We start from the raw sequence: 18,616 nt of genomic DNA, 5'->3' as shown, positions 1-18,616 counted from the left end.
AATTGATGTTATTGGCAGTTTGTTATTTATTGCTTCTGAGACATATTTGATAAAATGGAAACATGCTAATTCAGTCGAATGACTTTTCCTAAATCCGAACTGATTAGGTTGTAATATCTTTTTCTTTTCAAGGTAATTCGTTAACCTCATAGACATTGCCTTTTCAAATAATTTAGATAAAACTGGAACTAATGTTATAGGTCTATAATTGTTTGGATCTTTGCGACTACCCTTTTTAAATAGTGGTTTAATAATTGATAACTTTAGCTGTTCTGGGAAAATGCCTTGACTAAATGATAGATTTATAATATGTGTCAGGGGATGGGTAAGGCTTATTGCATTTAATTTCAAAATATTCGTAATAATGTCATCATAGCCACAAGCTTTACTGTTCTTTAGGGACATAATTAATTTGTACACCTCATGTTCATCAACTGGTTTCAAAAACATTGAATTTATTTGATTAATCAGATTGTTTGTTGCTTGGGGGGTTACTTGTAATACATCTAAATTAGAACTAGAAATATTAATGAAATAATTATTAAATAAATTACAAATTTCTTGTGGATCGGTATATGTCATATTATTAAACTCTATAGAGTCAAGATTATTGTTATGATTATTATTAGATGTCATCGATGATATTATATTCCAAGTCGCCTTACATTTATTCTTATGGTTTATAATGAGCTGTTTATTGGTCATTTTACCTTTGGGTACGGAACCCTAAAAACGGAATAAAATAGATATTTAAGTGGGACTCTCCCATACAAAAAACGTGTTTTTTGCCGTTTTTTTGTGTAATGGTACGGAACCCTAAATGCGCGAGTAGGGTTTGCAATCCGGATCCGAAATGTATGAAATTACCCGGATCTGGATCCGGATCCGCGGATCTTCCCATACATTTCGGATCCGTCGTGCAAACCCTATGCGCGAGTCAGACTCGCACATGGCCTGTTTTTAAGAGGGCGCAGAGCACAAAACGTGCAACGATCAGCCATACGTACGAGGGTTGTTTGAGAAGTAACTTGGTTTCATATCAAAAAATAATAATATTGCAAATGTATTTATTTTATTTCTCTACGTAATCCCCCCGAAGTTCTACGCACTTGTCCCAACGAGTCTGCAACATCTCTATGCCTTCACGGAAGTGCGTCTCTTCAAGGGCCTCGAAATACGCATTGACCTCCCGTATAACCTCCTCATCGGACTTAAAATTTCGCCCTAAGAGAAATGTTTTCAGTTTCGGGAAGAGGTGATAGTCCGACGAAGCCAAATCTGGTGAATAAGCAGGGTGTGGAAGAAGTTCCAATCGTAACTACGACCATTTTTGTGCAGCGACACGGCTTGAATGCACCGGAGCGTTGTCATGGTGAAAAATCACATTATTTTTTGCCAAACCTGGACGTTTTTCAGCTATTGCCGCCTGTAACTGATCCAAAAGTGATGCGTAGTATGCTCCAGTTATAGATTTTCCCTTGGCCAGGTAGTCAATGAAAAGTATCCCTTTGCGTCTCAAAACACAGACGCCATCACCTTTCCAGCAGACGGAATGCATATGGCTTTCTTTGGAGTTGGCTCACCATGACCAACCCATTGTTTCGACTGATGTTTCGTCTCCGGGGTGTAGTGATGGATCCAGGTTTCATCCATAGTGACAAAACGGCGAATAAAATCTGTTGGATTTTTTTAAACACCTGCAAATCTTCATCAGATGTTCACATGCGAATACGCATTTGTTGTGGAGTCAGTAATCGCGGCACTTACCTTACACAAAGCTTTTTATTGTGCAAATCGTCGTGTAAAATAAAATGCACCCGCTCAGAAGAGATGTTTGTGGATTCAGCTAATTCGCGTATTTTCAATCTTCGGTCGGCTAAAACTAAATCATGGATTTTATCGATGATTTCGGGTAAAAGTGCTGTTTTCGGGGCTCCAGGGCGATGTGCATCTTTAATGCGTGTCCTGCCTCGCTTAAACTCATTTACCCAAAGTCAAACCGTTCCCTAGGAAGGACACGAACTACCCAACGTAGGTAAAATCCTTTAATGGATTTGTTTCACAGTTTTGCCTTCCAAAAAAAAGAATTGAAGAACTCCACGAATTCCAATTTTCTCAATTTTCCCGCGTAACTCAGACCAGTTTTGTTTGAACTACTGTCAAATGACAAATTCCTGCCAAAAATGACATGACGCCACATATTAAATATGTTTAATTACTAAACTATATCAATACATACAGAGTTGACGCCAACGCCATCTATACATAGGCGAAACAAGTTACTTCTCAAATTACCCTCGTAGGTACTATATTGGAAGATTTGGAAGGTAAACGTGAATCACGGTTAAAAAAAATACTTTGTGTAAAGTTGTTATTAAATCATTACTCATACACAGATTTTGAAAAAAAGTGTTCCGTGTTATGTATAATGTATAATGATATTAATGATTTTTGATGCAAATTTTTATCGCCCACTGTACTTTTCTTTCACAGTCGTCTACTACTCATCTAGACCAACGGTCGGCAACCTGCGGCCCGCGAGCCTCCCTGGCGTTTTTGTATGTAATATTAATAAACGACAATGTCTGATAAAGTCGTAAATATTAACAAAGTACGGCCCGCGTCAACTTCGTTAACTACTATTTGGCCCTTGGCTGCTAAAAGGTTGCCGACCGCTGATCTAGACAATTCTAACAAACCTTAAAGCTTTGGTTTCCTCCGAAAGCGGTGCCGTCATATAGCGGCCGTCTCCATACAAATACTACGACATCTATCTTCTTCTTCTTATTTAAGAGCTGTGTTCTTGTCGGTGGAGCAATCCATATTTAGCCGTATTATTTAGTATGGAGACGGCTGCTATATGTGCTATTATCTATAAAAAGGGACCTTATTGCCGATGGCGCTTACGACATTGACATCGATAAGCAAAAAACGTAGTAGTTTAAAATTGGGGATTCTGGCACATGTTTAGTTGTTTTGATTCCCAATTTAGCAATTAAGTTTCTTTGAATACTGGAACAGTCAATGTTGCTGTCTATCCAATGCGGAGGTCAATTTATGTTATGTGACGCTGATGAACTGATCAGTCATGTTGTGCTAGAAAACTTAAATCGGATTTAAAGGTCCCTTTGTAGTTTTTTATAAATAACTCTTAAACGGTGACTTGTAGCAAAAATGTTCTGATACATAAGTAATCTTCATAAAATTGTCTACATTTAATATTCTATACGCTTTTTCGCTAGGATCAATATTTAAAAAAATATTTAAGGGAGAAAGTTAATTATAATCAATTGTTAATATTTTTTTGTAAATAACTCGTAAATGGTGGCCTGTAGCAAAAAATGTTCTGATACATAAGTAATCTACATAAAATTTTCTACATTAAATATTCTGTACACTTTTTCGCTGGGATCAATATTTCAAAAAATATTTAAGGGAGAAAGTTAATTATAATCAATTGTTAATATTTTTTGTTAATAACTCGTAAACGGTGGCATGTAGCAAAAAATGTTCTGAAGCATAAGTAATCTACATCCAATTTTCTACATTAAATGTTTTATAAAAAAATTCGGTAGGTTCAATATTTAAAAAAATATTTAAGGGAGAAAGTTAGTTAATGGGGAAGTTAGTGCACTGAGTTGTCCCTTTTGTCCCAGGCGATGCCGCTTGACACAATTGTTCCTTGGATCATACTTAATTGATCTGAAGTCTTAACCTGGATATTAACTTTTGATTTCCCCCCAAAAAGGGAGAGAAGTGGTTCCGGCGGTACACTGCGCTCTGTTTGATATAAAGCCGCAATCCGATGATTGATTGACATAATTGTTCTCCCAGAAGGAGGTTCGTGGGGTATTTGTCTTTGGTACGGTCGTATAGAGGGCGGCTGGGTGACCTCCAGAAAATTCCGACTTTTGGTCTACCGCTTCCGGTCAGAAAAATGTTTGACGACCCGGCCAAATGGTCGGACCTAGGTGGGGGATGCTCGACCAAATGTCATAGAGGGACCCTGGCAGTTTTTGACGCCGCCATTTTTTTTTCAAAATGGCTGACTTTTTTATTTTAATTTTTTCAAGTTTGTCCTAGCGCGCTGAAATTTTGGTCACGGAAACTCGAGGTCCCCTAGATTCCTATGAAAATTTCTTTTTTTGAAAAATGTTTTAATTGCGGAAAAACTAGGCACTTTTATTTTGTATGGCAACTTTTAAACGGTGCGTGATAGGTGGGGGGTGCTCGACCAAATGTCATAGAGGGCCTCTAGGGAAATAAAACTGCTGCAGTTTTGTGTTTTGGACACATGAGTAGAGTGGATAATCTTTGGCGCTGCAAAAACCGGAGCTTCTCATGCAGGTATCGAGGTGCTTGAGACTTCACAATACCGAACAGTAGGCAAGCAAAGTGAAGTGAAGGATGGATGGCAAACGTGCTCGGGGTGGAGCATGTGTGAGATAGTCGATGGCTGGTGGCAGTCTGCAGTCTGCACCGTGCAGTCCACACGGTTTATGACCGCGACCGCACGAAATGGAGACAAATTACAAGTGGTCGCAATCCTCAGCAATGATAAAACGAGAAAGATGAAGATACGTCTTAGTGAGGCTGGTGCTAGTACGACAAGAAAACCATTAAAGGGAAGCCATAGCAGTCCATTATGTCTAGCAAATTTCAAGGATATTTAAAGATAAGCCATGGAAAGCATGAGAAAACAGAGTCACAGAGCGATACAGATCGGATCGAAAGTCATTGGGACCAGTGGTGGCAGCATGGTTCCATTTTTATCACCTGTCATTATGCCTGTCACTTTCGTACTTACATACTTGTTAGAACGTGATAGGCATGGTGACAGGTGATAAAAATGCGACCGTGCTACGAACGCTGGTAACCCCTTAATGCAAGCCAGTTACTAGGAAAAGTAAGTTATTATATCCTATATTCATTTACAAACGCGACCCTATTTTACTCACAACCTATTCAAAACTATACGTTGATTACGTAGTTCACTTACCACCATTCAGGATTAATCAAATTTTCAAGAAAAAACAACGAATTAATGATTTTTCTGTAGAAACTTGAAAGTCAAGGTCACGCCGATTTTACGCCGAAAACAAGCCGCCGCCGGCGATTTTTTGGAAAACGCCGCCGCCGATCGTTTTTTAATCGGCGCACACGTCTACTCCCAGCCTGAAGCTCGCCCTTCGGGCTCGCTTAACACAGTTGTTGTATAGGATTTTGCTTGGTTCGTCAGTCAGCCGCATGCCAAATCTCAGCGCGCTCGGACCAACTTGAAAAAAAAAGAGTCGGCCATTTTGAAAATTTTTATATGCAATTCCATTACTCTCGAGGCCCTCTATGACATTTGGTCGAGCAACCCCACCCATCTCGCACCGTTTAAAAGCTGCCATACAAAATAAAAATTGCCATTTTTTCCGCCATCTTGGGTTTTTTCCAAAAATATTTTTTTTCATAGGAATTTAGAGGCCACTATCTCCTGCCATGCCAAATCTCGGCGCGCTCGGACCAACTTCAAAAATCTAAAAAAAAAAGTCGGCCATTTTGAATTTTTTTTAATGCAGTTTTATTTCCCTAGAGGCCCTCTATGACATTTGGTCGAGCACCCCCCACCTATCACGCACCGTTTAAAAGTTGCCATACAAAATAAAAGTGCCTAGTTTTTCCGCAATTAAAACATTTTTCAAAAAAAGAAATTTTCATAGGAATCTAGGGGACCTCGAGTTTCCATGACCAAAATTTCAGCGCGCTAGGACAAACTTGAAAAAATTAAAATAAAAAAGTCAGCCATTTTGAAAAAAAAATGGCGGCGTCAAAAACTGCCAGGGTCCCTCTATGACATTTGGTCGAGCATCCCCCACCTAGGTCCGACCATTTGGCCGGGCCGTCAAACATTTTTCTGACCGGAAGCGGTAGACCAAAAGTCGGAATTTTCTGGAGGTCACCCAGCCGCCCTCTATACGACCGTACCAAAGACAAATACCCCACGAACCTCCTTCTGGGAGAACAATTATGTCAATCAATCATCGGATTGCGGCTTTATATCAAACAGAGCGCAGTGTACCGCCGGAACCACTTTTCTCCTCTCCCTTTTTGGGGGGAAATCAAAAGTTAATATCCAGGTTAAGACTTCAGATCAATTAAGTATGATCCAAGGAACAATAGGGATGTTGACAATTTTTTGGAACTGGTTTCATTTTGTAGATAGACACGTAATAATTACAGAAAAAAATATAAAAAAAATATATTCATTAATTTTGAATAAAAAAACATGTATAATAAGTTTCGTGTTTAAATTTCGCGCCTAAACGCTCCAAACTGTCACGTGACCTTGATGACGTAACGGCGTTTTAAACAAACTGCTGTCAGTCATTTTTTAAAATCTTTATATGGCAACTGACAATTTTTTTTAAAGCCTTAACACACTACCGCATCGGACAGCGACCTTCTTTCTCGCTCTAACTTATAGCTGCGTCCTTAACGCACCACCTTACACACTATCGATTCGTGCGCAGCACCGCACCAAGATCGCGTTTCGGTACGATAATCTGTAGACACTTAGGCAGGTTTTATAACTTGTCTTTGGTGATTCCACTGTGATTACGTCACGCGCTCCGATTGGCGTTTGCAGTCACGTGATACTGGGTATTATTTTAAATACTTTTGATTATTTTTAATTAATTTATTACGCATATTTACACTTGCAAAATATGATTTTCCGCGTTCTAATATTCCCTGCTATGGTAAAAACATAACATTTTATATATTCGCGATTCATGTCAACATCCCTATTGTGTCAAGCGGCATCGCCTGGGACAAAAGGGACAACTCAGTGCACTAACTTCCCCATTAATTAACTTTCTCCCTTAAATATTTTTTTAAATATTGAACCTACCGAATTTTTTTATAAAACATTTAATGTAGAAAATTGGATGTAGATTACTTATGCTTCAGAACATTTTTTGCTACATGCCACCGTTTACGAGTTATTAACAAAAAATATTAACAATTGATTATAATTAACTTTCTCCCTTAAATATTTTTTGAAATATTGATCCCAGCGAAAATCCCCAATTTTAAACTACTACGTTTTTAGGGTTCCGTAGCCAAATGGCAAAAAACGGAACCCTTATAGATTCGTCATGTCTGTCTGTCTGTCTGTCCGTCTGTCCGTCTGTCTGTCCGTCCGTATGTCACAGCCACTTTTCTCCGAAACTATAAGAACTATACTGTTGAAACTTGGTAAGTAGATGTATTCTGTGAACCGCATTAAGATTTTCACACAAAAATAGAAAAAAAACAATAAATTTTTGGGGTTCCCCATACTTCGAACTGAAACTCAAAATTTTTTTTTTTATCAAACCCAGACGTGTGGGGTATCTATGGATAGGTCTTCAAAAATGATATTGAGGTTTCTAATATCATTTTTTTCTAAACTGAATAGTTTGCGCGAGAGGCACTTCCAAAGTGGTAAAATGTGTGTCCCCCCCCCTGTAACTTCTAAAATAAGAGAATGATAAAACTAAAAAAAATATATGATGTACATTACCATGTAAACTTCCACCGAAAATTGGTTTGAACGAGATCTAGTAAGTAGTTTTTTTTTATACGTCATAAATCGCCTAAATACGGAACCCTTCATGGGCGAGTCCGACTCGCACTTGGCCGCTTTTTTTGCTTATCGATGTCAATGTCGTAAGCGCCATCGGCAATAAGGTCCCTTTTTATAGATAATAGCACATATATCCTAGGAAAACCGATCTTAACTGAATGACCATAGGTTATTTTATCAAAAGTTCCTATGGCGCCAGCCATTCCTTGTTGACTCCATTTTTAGACTTACGGGGCGACCCACATACCCACGATACGACGTCGTATCGTAGGACGATGCGACGTCGTGTCGCGTTGCGACGTTGTGTAACGTTGCGACGGTGTGTCGTAGAATTCTACGACGTGCTTATGCCGCAGGACTCTCGGCTCTAGTTTGCCTTCATTGGCCGTCCAGAGAGGAGTCGTTAGAGCTATATGCTCCAGGGGTGGAAGTGAAAGATGCATAAGACTCGAGTTGGCACAGTTGCTGATAACAGCCACTGAGTAGAAAGCGGCGCACACTTCTCGGCACCCCAGAGCCACTCACACCGCTGTTGCTCCTGGTCGTCTTCACTTCAATCCATAGGCCGGTATATACTGTTCACTTTTTCTACAATAATCCCAATGCCTGCTGAGACCGGATCATGGGTGTCTATTGTTGCGCCTGTGAACTGGTTCCAGCAGGTGTTCTACATGACATTAAAGTTCTCCAAAGGGCCTCTACGTTTTGGGTCTATATCCCCACGCAAGCCTATTAAAAGACTGAGATTTATAGGCCCGTAAAATCCAAAATGGAGAAACAAATTAGTATTAATATTTCACACATTCATCGCTGAGCTATGGTCGTAGCTAGTGATGTGCCGCCGAGAAATTACGCACTTACCGTAATTCTCATTAGTGAAAATTACCGTAAATTACCGAGAATTTACGGTAACTTACCCATGTAGTATATTAAATTAGGATTGAATTTTGCTTACAAGTTTTGTGGTTTTAAAGTACTTAAATGTTTTTTACATTATTATTATTCTGTGTTATTATTATTTTTATGTTATCTGACACATGGTTGATTGGTATAATAATTTCTAGTCTTATTTTTCCTTATATTAGTCCCAGCTCTATCTGGGCTTCTGTGTACGGCGGCGGAGCCAAACCGCTTTATTCTGGGTTACCAATGTTACCATAGGGTTTAGGTTCTGGGCTTTCATCTCCCTCTTGATATTGAACTACCATGTGCCTGGAGGTCTTCGTCTTCCCAGGAATGTTGTGAGGATATTGTATTGTAGCACGGGCAGATTTCCGTAACTCGACGACGGGCGCCTTTTTTCATGACGAGGGGTGGGGGCTAGTCCAGCCAACCCAACCCCTCAAGAGGAAGGGTCACCCTTCCTCCTGCTGGATCCTGAAAGAGCGACTTCGTGAGTCTTTTATTGATACCAGGCATGGCCTTTCGGCCTCCAGCCTGGTTTAGCCAGTGTGCTGTTTCTTTGTACGTTCTAGCAGCAGTGAGCGTACCTTGCTAAAGTGGATCGGGAGAATCGTTTCCGGGCCAATCGCTTCCGCACCTGATGCGTTTTGATATAATTATATGGCTCAGGGCGATTAAGAGTGCTCTACTGTCGGATAGCATGTGGATGGAGGATCCTACTACCCTCCTTGCAGTGATGGCAGCCGCCGCATTGATGATGCCCATGCACTCAGCTTGGAATATGAGTTATGGGCTCCTAGCGGAGTGGTAATGGACTCGTTCAGGTCTTCTGAGAAGGTTCCAGAGCCCGACTCACTGTCTGTTTTGGACCCATCAGTGAAGATTTTCAGTTCACGGGTATTAAGTCCTCCGTGATTGTAGTCCTCGTATAATTGTATTTTGTACCTTTTGTCAAAGATAGTTTGTTTATGAATCCGATCCGTGCCTGGTCTGAGCATTGGAAAGTCATCGTAAACCTTTTCCAGGCATATTGTGTACCGAGCTCCGAGGTTAGACCATATGTTGAGGTCGTTGAGATTTGGCAACCTTAACCGCTGAGGGGGATGGCCTCTTGCTGTATGTGTAGGTGAAGCGATGGAAGGTTTAGTATGCCCTGAAGGGCATGAATGGCTGCAGACTGTGTGGACTTCGTGTTTTGTAGGGATGTTTAAGAGATTTAACTGGCAAACTATCAAACGTTTCATGTGGCCGGACCGGACCATCCTATGCCTTCTTTTAGTTTGTCATAAATAAAGGACCACTCTGAAAGATCCTCTCACGTGCTCATTGCGCTATCGACACAAGTAACAGGACATAGAAAAGTCGAGCGCTATAAATGCAGGATCTTGAGGGCCATCAGGAACTATTTTTATCCGTTAGTACCCACACACTACAAAAATGCACTTTCCACGTGTTTTTTACTGCGGTAACTGGGTACATTGCAAACCCAGCTGATAAGCGTTTACCTGTTTACAATATAAGCCTATTTAACTTAAATTAAACACGCGACGTAATAAAATTGTATCTTAAAACACACTTGTTGTAATGGACGTCATTACAAATCAAACTTTACCTTACACATCAATGCTTGCTTACATATGATATTGAAATATAATATCTAGGAGACCGAGCAGCTTTGCTCGGAAAACATATAAAAGCTCAAAAATCAGCGTTTTCCCAGAAATAAGATCTAGCTAGATCGATTTTTCGCCCCTCTATCGCCCCCATATAGCAAATTTCATCGAAATCGGTAGAGCCGTTTCCGAGATCCCCGAAATATATATAAATAAATATATAAGAATTGCTCGTTTATAGGTATAAGATATGTTTTTTTAGATTACACAATATTTTAAATTAGGTATTTAAAATCACTGTCATAACTATGAGATAAATTTTATTCATTTAAGCTAAAATAATAAACAACTCACTTTATTTTTCGTTAGGCAAGTTTGATTCAACCTACTTTCAGTAAAAACACTTAAATCGCACATCAAATGAAACTTATTAAACATTAGTAAAATAATTTAATATTATTGTGTATTTAATCTCTAACATCTAATTAGATACATAATTGAATTCATTGATAAAAGTTAAAATTTCTCTTAGAAAAATTACCCGAGAACATTCGCGGGGAAGATTGCCCGTAATTTACGGCGGTAATTTACGGTAATTTTGGTAATAAACTAGTTCCTCTTGCCAGATTATTTTGAAAATTTCTATACAGATTGTATTACCTAAATAAGAATCAATACTGTAAAAAAAAGTTTATTTTTTTTTTTAACTTAGACCACTTTCTCGATAATTACCCGTACGGAGAACGTTACCGCGAAAGTTACCCGACGATTCTCTCTGTTCTCGTAATTTACGGTAACGGCACATCGCTAGTCGTAGCACTACGTCGTAGCAGATATACTAACGACAACCAGGGCCGGATTAACCCTAAGGCAGAGTAGGCAACTGCCTATGGGCCCGGGAATTTCAGGCTCTCGGGGGCCTCATCAATGGAAAGTCAGTAATGTGGAGATTGCTGAGCTCGACCTTCAGCCTCACATTTTACCTCAATTTTTGGTTTGTCTTCCAAATTTCCTCTTCTTCAGCTTAGCCTTTGGCCTCGCTGCGCCAAGCTTGGCCTGCGGCCTCGCTTTTTAATACAATGGACATTGGTTGGCGTCTGTGCTCTAGCTGAGCTTATCCTGAAACACGGCTTTGACCTCGCATGAAAGCACGCCTCTCTGGGGAACTTCGGATTTTTAGGCCCGGCCCGGCCTTTTTTAACACGCTTTCACAATTATTTCACAAAAAATTTCGCGATCGCTGCGCTTGCGTTCTTTGCTGCTTTTCAGGTTGACTCTGTACCTATTTACATGCTAGTTTGACTGGTGAATGAAGTGTCATTTATACATGGAAAGTCTATATAATCTATATTATTACGTTAATTTTAATCATGTGGCTCGGCGTATGGTCGGACAATCGCTGTTCAGCCTGGCAAAATATTTAACTACCTATTGAAAAACAAGGGCTCTCCCACACGCCAAAATCGGCAAAAACTGATAGAAAAAAGCTTTATGTCCACGCAATAAGAGCGAAAAAGACATCGCTCGGCATGTTCGGATCGGCTCAACGCTCAACTGACACCTGAAGGTTGAAATTAAAATCACAAACTTACATCCTTGTACTGAACAACTGAACATTATGTATGTAGAATTGACTGTAAGGGGGCCCCGAGCATTGCACTGCCTAGGGGCCCCGACATGCTTAATCCGGCCCTGACGACAACGTGTCGTGACTAGCGCTGAATGGGTTAAGATTTACACTCACAGAATTAAACGCGACAAGAGACAGAACTGTCGATAACAGTTTTAATATCGAACTACTATCATATTGTACAATGACTTTTCTTGTTGCCATCATGTAGTGTAGAGAGCGGATCTGAAGTAGTGAATCTCAATATTAATATGGAATATGACTGGTATAATTTATTATTTGTTCTACACACATTTATTTCATCATCTTCCTCGCGTTGTCCCGGCATTTTGCCACGGCTCATGGGAGCCTGGGGTCCGCTTGGCAACTAATCCCGGTAATTGGCGTGGGCACTAGTTTTTACGAAAGCGACTGCCATCTGACCTTCCAACCCAGAGGGTAAACTAGGCCCGTATTGGGATTAGTCCGGTTTCCTCACGATGTTTTCCTTCACCGAAAAGCGACTGGTAAATATCAAATGATATTTCGTACATAAGTTCCGAAAAACTCATTGGTACGAGCCGGGGTTTGAACCCGCAACCTCCGAATTGCAAGTCGCACGCTCTTACCGCTAGGCCACCAGCGCTTACACACACACACATTTATTTATTATCATCATAATTTTTGCCCAATATTTACAAAAGCTTCCAAAAAGGTTTTTACTTTTTTGTTCCGATAATTTACATTATTTTTGTGTGTAGAAAAAATAATAAATTATACCAGTCATATCCATATTAATTAATGTTGAGATCGCTACTTCAAATCCGCTCTCTACATGATGGCAACAAGAAAAGGTCCTGATTCATACTGGATTCGGGGTGATTAATGAATAACTCATTTTAAAAACAATTTTTGTCAGCCCTAGCTGTCACTTTTCACCCTATTCCTATTTGTTATATTCCACTCCACGCCTCAAGTCAGTCATCCCTATTGACCCCTGTTGCGTCCCTATAAACTTCGTATGTTTTCAAAATTGTCATGGATCTCTAGTTTTACATTTTTTACTAACAAACATTATTCTTACTTATCATGTGATTAATAGGTACTCAATTCAATTCCAAAATTTAAATCAGAGAAGATAAATGGATGCAAAAAAAAATAGTATTGATACTTAAGACGATTGGAAGGCCCAATGCCCTTGAGCGTCAGGGCGGAGCTAAGCGCTCTGTACCCGCACCACCCGCTTACCCCGCTCGCTGCGATCGTACGTGAATTTTGTATCGCTGCACCGCCACGAGGTTCAAAGAATAAGATACAGCCCAGAGGCGTGCAGTTGGCGCTATACTCGTATACCTTTTGTTTGAAGATATTTTGTTGTTTGAGTATGAGTAGATAATGCATTTAGTGGAGGTCGTAAATTACATTTCACGGTTAATACGACTCGCGTCCTGTTTAAAACGCCGTATAAAATTATATTATTATTAAGTATATATTACTTACCCATCCCGTTACGCACCATGCTGCACGTTTGTGTAATTGACATAACCGTCGTATTGAATTGGTAGAGTGTCATTCGATGGAACTTGCTAACTATGTAAGTAATCAAACTTGATGAATGAATTTACTAGTGACTTTTGTTGACATAGTTAGTTCCATAGAATGATACTTTATGCAATACGCCGTCAGCCAACATTCTTTAATGTGTTTATTACCTAAGTACCTTAGGTTTTTTGTTTTGTCTAATATTTAAAATATCTTTTAAATTTGCTCACTAAGATTAGACTGACAAAGGAAATATTACATACAGCCAACGACCACTAGGTAAGCTGTAAGCATACTTGCGACATATATTTTATTATTATTATTATTTATTATGTATCATTTGGTGAGTCAATCGGTCCTCCCTAGAAATACGGGCTATATGTGATGTGTCTAGTAGGTGCATATTACAGATTTGTTGGGGCATACTTGCAACATTAAAATTAAAAAAAAAAAGAAAACAAATCTATGGTACTATATTTATAAGCGGTTAGACATGGTGCTCGAATAGCTTTTTCTAATGTCAAGTTAAAAAAATAAAAAAAGGCGGCAATTTACATTTTTATTTTCTTACATTGTTTGAGAAAAGCACTATACAATGCTTGGCCGGAGCAGGGATTACAAGACTCGCTTTATCCGGCCTCGTCTACGACTCGGCCGTCTACCGCAATCTCGTTCTACAATCCCTTACTTCACGGCCTCTGCAGTAATGTACTATTTATGAACGTAGGGCCGGTAAATGTTATCGCGATTGAAATAATATGTAGGTATGTATAGGTACTTACTTCTCTCAAAAAATGCGAGGATATATATACCTATAAAAGTTCAAATAAGGACGGGACATTATGGTAATATTTCAACGCATGTTTGAGAAATTTCCACGCATGTTTGAGAAAACTTAATCCCATCAAAAACATTACATGTAAAAAGGTGCAAGTCTCGCAACGCTTCTACTACAAAAAAGTTTTGAGATGTAATGTGAAACCAAGTCGGTTATTTTAATCAGTGCCAGGGGGTGTTAAAACTGTATCAAATATATATCTTTAATTTGTAATACGTATAATGACTTGGCCATCGCACGGCTGCATAATGACATAAGGATCATCGTATTGAACTTGTGGACCATAGTTGCAGTACTGGACTATGGCTGGGAGTTGGGAGGTTTTCGGTAGTGGTAGTGATAAATTTGGTTTGGAATTAAATTAAATTGGAGGAGATAAATGGATGCAAACAGCAAAAGAAGGAAGCAAATGGAAAGCTATGGAGGAAGGCTACGTAAAAAGGATGTGTTGAAGCAAAAGTTTATAATCCAAATTAATAAATGCTATGTAATAGCTTCAATAATAAAAGCTAATTACAATTACAATGTTTTTTTTGTGTTACGAATGAGGGTTTATTTACTTAATAAATCGAATAAAAGTCACACCTGAACGAAAATATTAAGACTCGAATTTGGACCATAGTTGGGGGCTTTTGGACTATAGTCACAAAATAAATAATAGTACTAGGTACAGAAGACTCACTCTCTAACAAAACGCGTCTGTTACGATCAGCACAGATATGGCCGCTAGGTGGCGACAGCGCCACGCGCGGCTTATGGCTTTCCCCAAAATTCGGGTGGAACGGATGTACTTTTAGCTACCTGTAGCAAAGCGACGAAATCGCGGAGTGAGACACGCCTGCTATAGTTGGGAAATTTTGTGGTATCATTAGTGTCACAAACAAGTAAAACCTTTACTTTTATAAAAGTGTTAGAGCACATATATATCATCATATAAAATTTGGAATATTGCTCACAGATGTATCTGCTTGTTAAAAAAAATCACATATATATATATAGTTGGTCAAACCAATTTGTCAGTAAATCAGAACAAAAAAAAATACTCATCTTGGGTGCTCTGAACTGAACTCACATTTGGGTGCTAGTACTAGTGTAAGACAAAGATAGTATGATTCTCTACCTATGTTTGAAATGAGACAGTCCTTTGACAAACTATAAATCAATTGTTGACAGACTTAATTTCTAGACTCAAGTTAGTTTGACAATATAATCACGACTTAATGACTTTCCAGTGTGTCTATTATCAAATAAGTTTTTGGCAAAAATTTAATTTTTGGTACAAGATTTATTGCTGACTGTACTTTTCTTACGACAGACAACTAATACTCATTGAGACAATTCTAAAAACCCCTAACACAATTAGGTTGCATTGTTTCATCACAGAGTTCCTATGGCCACCTCCTGTCTCCATCATCAGATCAGTTTGACACTACCATATTATTGTATTGTCATCAGAACTACATACAGCTGCCAATTTTCATGACGCTACGATCCTTGGAAGATGGTTAAATTAGTTACCTTAGATTCCATTACATGATAGTTACATACAGGTCGAGAGTCCCTATGGCCACCTCCTGTCTCCATCATCAGATCAGTTCGTCAGTACCATATTATTGTATTGTCATCAAAACTACATACAGCTGCCAATTTTCATGATGCTACGATCCTTGGAAGATGGTTAAGAGGCCGGTATCGATTTTAGTCGCAAAAATGTAAAATTGATAGATTGAGTCGATGAAATTGTCCACCCTTTGTTACGTAATAGAAACAACAAGTACTGGTATCTATTAGCACGTCTTCTTATCTTGCATTTGTACAGATCATTTTTTTGAAAACTGACTCACTAAATTAGTAATGATTTTTTTTCTGATGGACGTTTAGGTAAACGCGCGTAAAGCACTGATTTAGTCGATATTATTTGTAAATTTCGTAAAGTTTGGACTGCTAAAAATGGTAATTTTGTATTACACATATCCTGTACTCCAACTTTCATAGACTACATTTTTGTTATATGATATTGAACAAGAGTAAATGAAAGTTAGACGAAATCAATTTTCACCAGAAATTACTTCAAAACAAGTGAACATTTTTCGTGAAAATCGACTTAATTTCAACGTAATTTTGATACTTAAACAATCTACAACATTTCCTGAAACTGTTCTTATACATCATTTTTTATAATTTATAACTATAATTTTTTGATGAATTTTTAAAAACTGCCCCTTCTCGTCATATATTGCCGGTGACGCACGCTCGGGACCTTATTATTAAAAGGCAAGATGAGAAGACGTGTTAATAGAAACCAATACTTGTTATTTAGATATTACCTAACAAAAGGAGTACAATGTCAACGACTAAATCTATCAATTTTACATTTTGGCTCTAAAATCGTTAACGGAGCCTTAAATTAGTTACCTTAGATTCCATTACATAGTTACATACAGGTCGACCTAATAAAAGCTTGTTAAAGAATATAATCTACTATTATTTTTAGTAGCAGGAACACTTTGTATTTGAAATAAATATTTTTTAATTAACAGGTAAATGTCATTCCCGGTTTTTGTCCCTATTCACCCCGTTTGACGGTACACTAAAAGTAATAATGCAAAAGATAAATCGTAGTTAACTCTAAAATTGTATCCATGTCCAATTAAGGAATATCGATAATTTTTTACAATGGCTTAATTGGATATCATTAGTAACTAAGCGGACCCCAGGGCTTTGTTAAGAGATATTAGTATGAAATGATAGTGTAACGTGCTGTTTTATTGGCCATTAATAGTTCTCGTTTTAGATTGAGCTTGATTTAACTTGAATATTAATAACACTAATAACTAAAATCAAGCGTTTCACTCCAAAAATCGTCGATTTCAACGAAAGTTACGAACACGGTTTTGGTTTAGGAAGTCTGTAGTTACTTTTTATTATGTAGTTGGTACCATGCACGTAGCAGTAAAATATGGAGGATGCATATCCGAAACCAACAAAAACTTGTAGTTCACTAAATTAATCACACAAATTCCGACGCTTAAAGTGTTTCAAAGTAAATATAATTCATTAGAAGTCATCTGCAGTATAAATAACTGAAGTTAAATAATAAACGTTCTCCATTCCCGGACATTCGTACGCCCTAAGCTATGATGTTGATGTAGGTTGAACTTCCACTTACCTCTCTTGAGATGGACATATTTCACTAAAAAAACAATGACTATGAAGTAAACTTAAAATTAAACATAAAACTTGTGACAATTATGTACGATTTAGTTAAGTTTAACAATTTTTCTCACAAAACAATAACACTACGCGCAATCACCATCGCACCACCACATTGAAGTTGTTGACAAGCGTATCATGGCAGCCAACCAAAGGTGGAAAATAAATCAATTCCCAAGAACGTGAAGTCTGTTGTGTTTTTTTTTTACTCCCATGCAACACCCTACCGTACCGCACCGCGGCCTTGGTGCTCCACACTCATAATCATAAGTGAGAGCGAGAAAGAGATATCTTAATTAGGGTTCCGTAGCCAAATGGCAAAAAACGGAACCCTTATAGATTCGTCATGTCTGTCTGTCCGTCTGTCTGTCCGTCCGTATGTCACAGCCACTTTTTTCCGAAACTATAAGAACTATACTGTTGAAACTTGTTACGTAGATGTATTCTGTGAACCGCATTAAGATTTTCATACAAAAATAGAAAAAAAACAATAAATTTTTGGGGTTCCCCATACTTAGAACTTAGAACTAAAACTCAAAAAAAAAATTTTCATCAAACCCAAACATGATATTGAGGTTTCTAATATCATTTTTTTCTAAACTGAATAGTTTGCGCGAGAGACACTTCCAAAGTGGTAAAGTGTGTTCCCCCCCCCTGTAACTTCTAAAATAAGAGAATGATAAAACTAAAAAAAATATATGATGTATGTAAATTAACTGATTTGATCAGTCCCGTCTGGATACCACTTACGTTTTAAGTTTTAGCTTTTAATTTTGGGTGCCCCGAAAACCAGCGCAGTGTCTTAAGAGACACTGCTTATGCTGAGCGGCATCCTATTTGGTGTACCTTTCTTTATTTCATGCTCCATGTTTCATGCTCTTTATTTCATCTGTACCTAATGTATGTTTTTTACGCCAAATAAATATTTTCTATTCTATTCTATTCTATTCATAGACAGAGAGAATCATACTATCTTTGTCTTACACTAGTACTAGCACCCAAAAATAAGGATGAGTATAGTTTTCCTGGTTCTTACTGACTGACAAATTGGTTTGACTAACTATATTATACTATTCTTTGGTCACGGTGCACCGCATCGCATCCATATATATACCTATACATATATATACATTGGTCAACCAGATCTTGACAGTAGAAAAAGGCGGCAAATTTGAAAAATGTAGGCGCGAAGCGAATGGATATCGTCCATACAAAATTTGAATTGAAAAAAACGGCCAAGTGCGAGTCGGACTCGCCCATGAAGGGTTCCGTATTTAGGGGAT

The 18,616-nt window shown here is 38.3% G+C and overlaps 1 protein-coding gene across 2 annotated transcripts in view; it reads right to left on the bottom strand.

Annotated features, from left to right (window-relative positions):
* The window catches only part of LOC134661156 (uncharacterized), a 52,944-nt gene extending 35,467 nt beyond the window's left edge, over positions 1-17,477 (bottom strand). For both annotated transcript variants that reach the window (XM_063517105.1, XM_063517104.1), the window contains exon 1: positions 17,290-17,477. The gene's annotated coding sequence lies outside the window, so the exon portion shown is untranslated. The remainder of the gene's footprint in view (positions 1-17,289) is intronic.
* Positions 17,478-18,616: the final 1,139 nt, after the last annotated feature.

The sequence above is a fragment of the Cydia amplana genome, chromosome Z (genome assembly GCF_948474715.1).
Source record: "Cydia amplana chromosome Z, ilCydAmpl1.1, whole genome shotgun sequence".
NCBI lineage: Eukaryota > Metazoa > Arthropoda > Insecta > Lepidoptera > Tortricidae > Cydia > Cydia amplana.
Note: the sequence above shows the minus strand (reverse complement) of the source record. Positions and strands in the feature narration are given on the sequence as shown.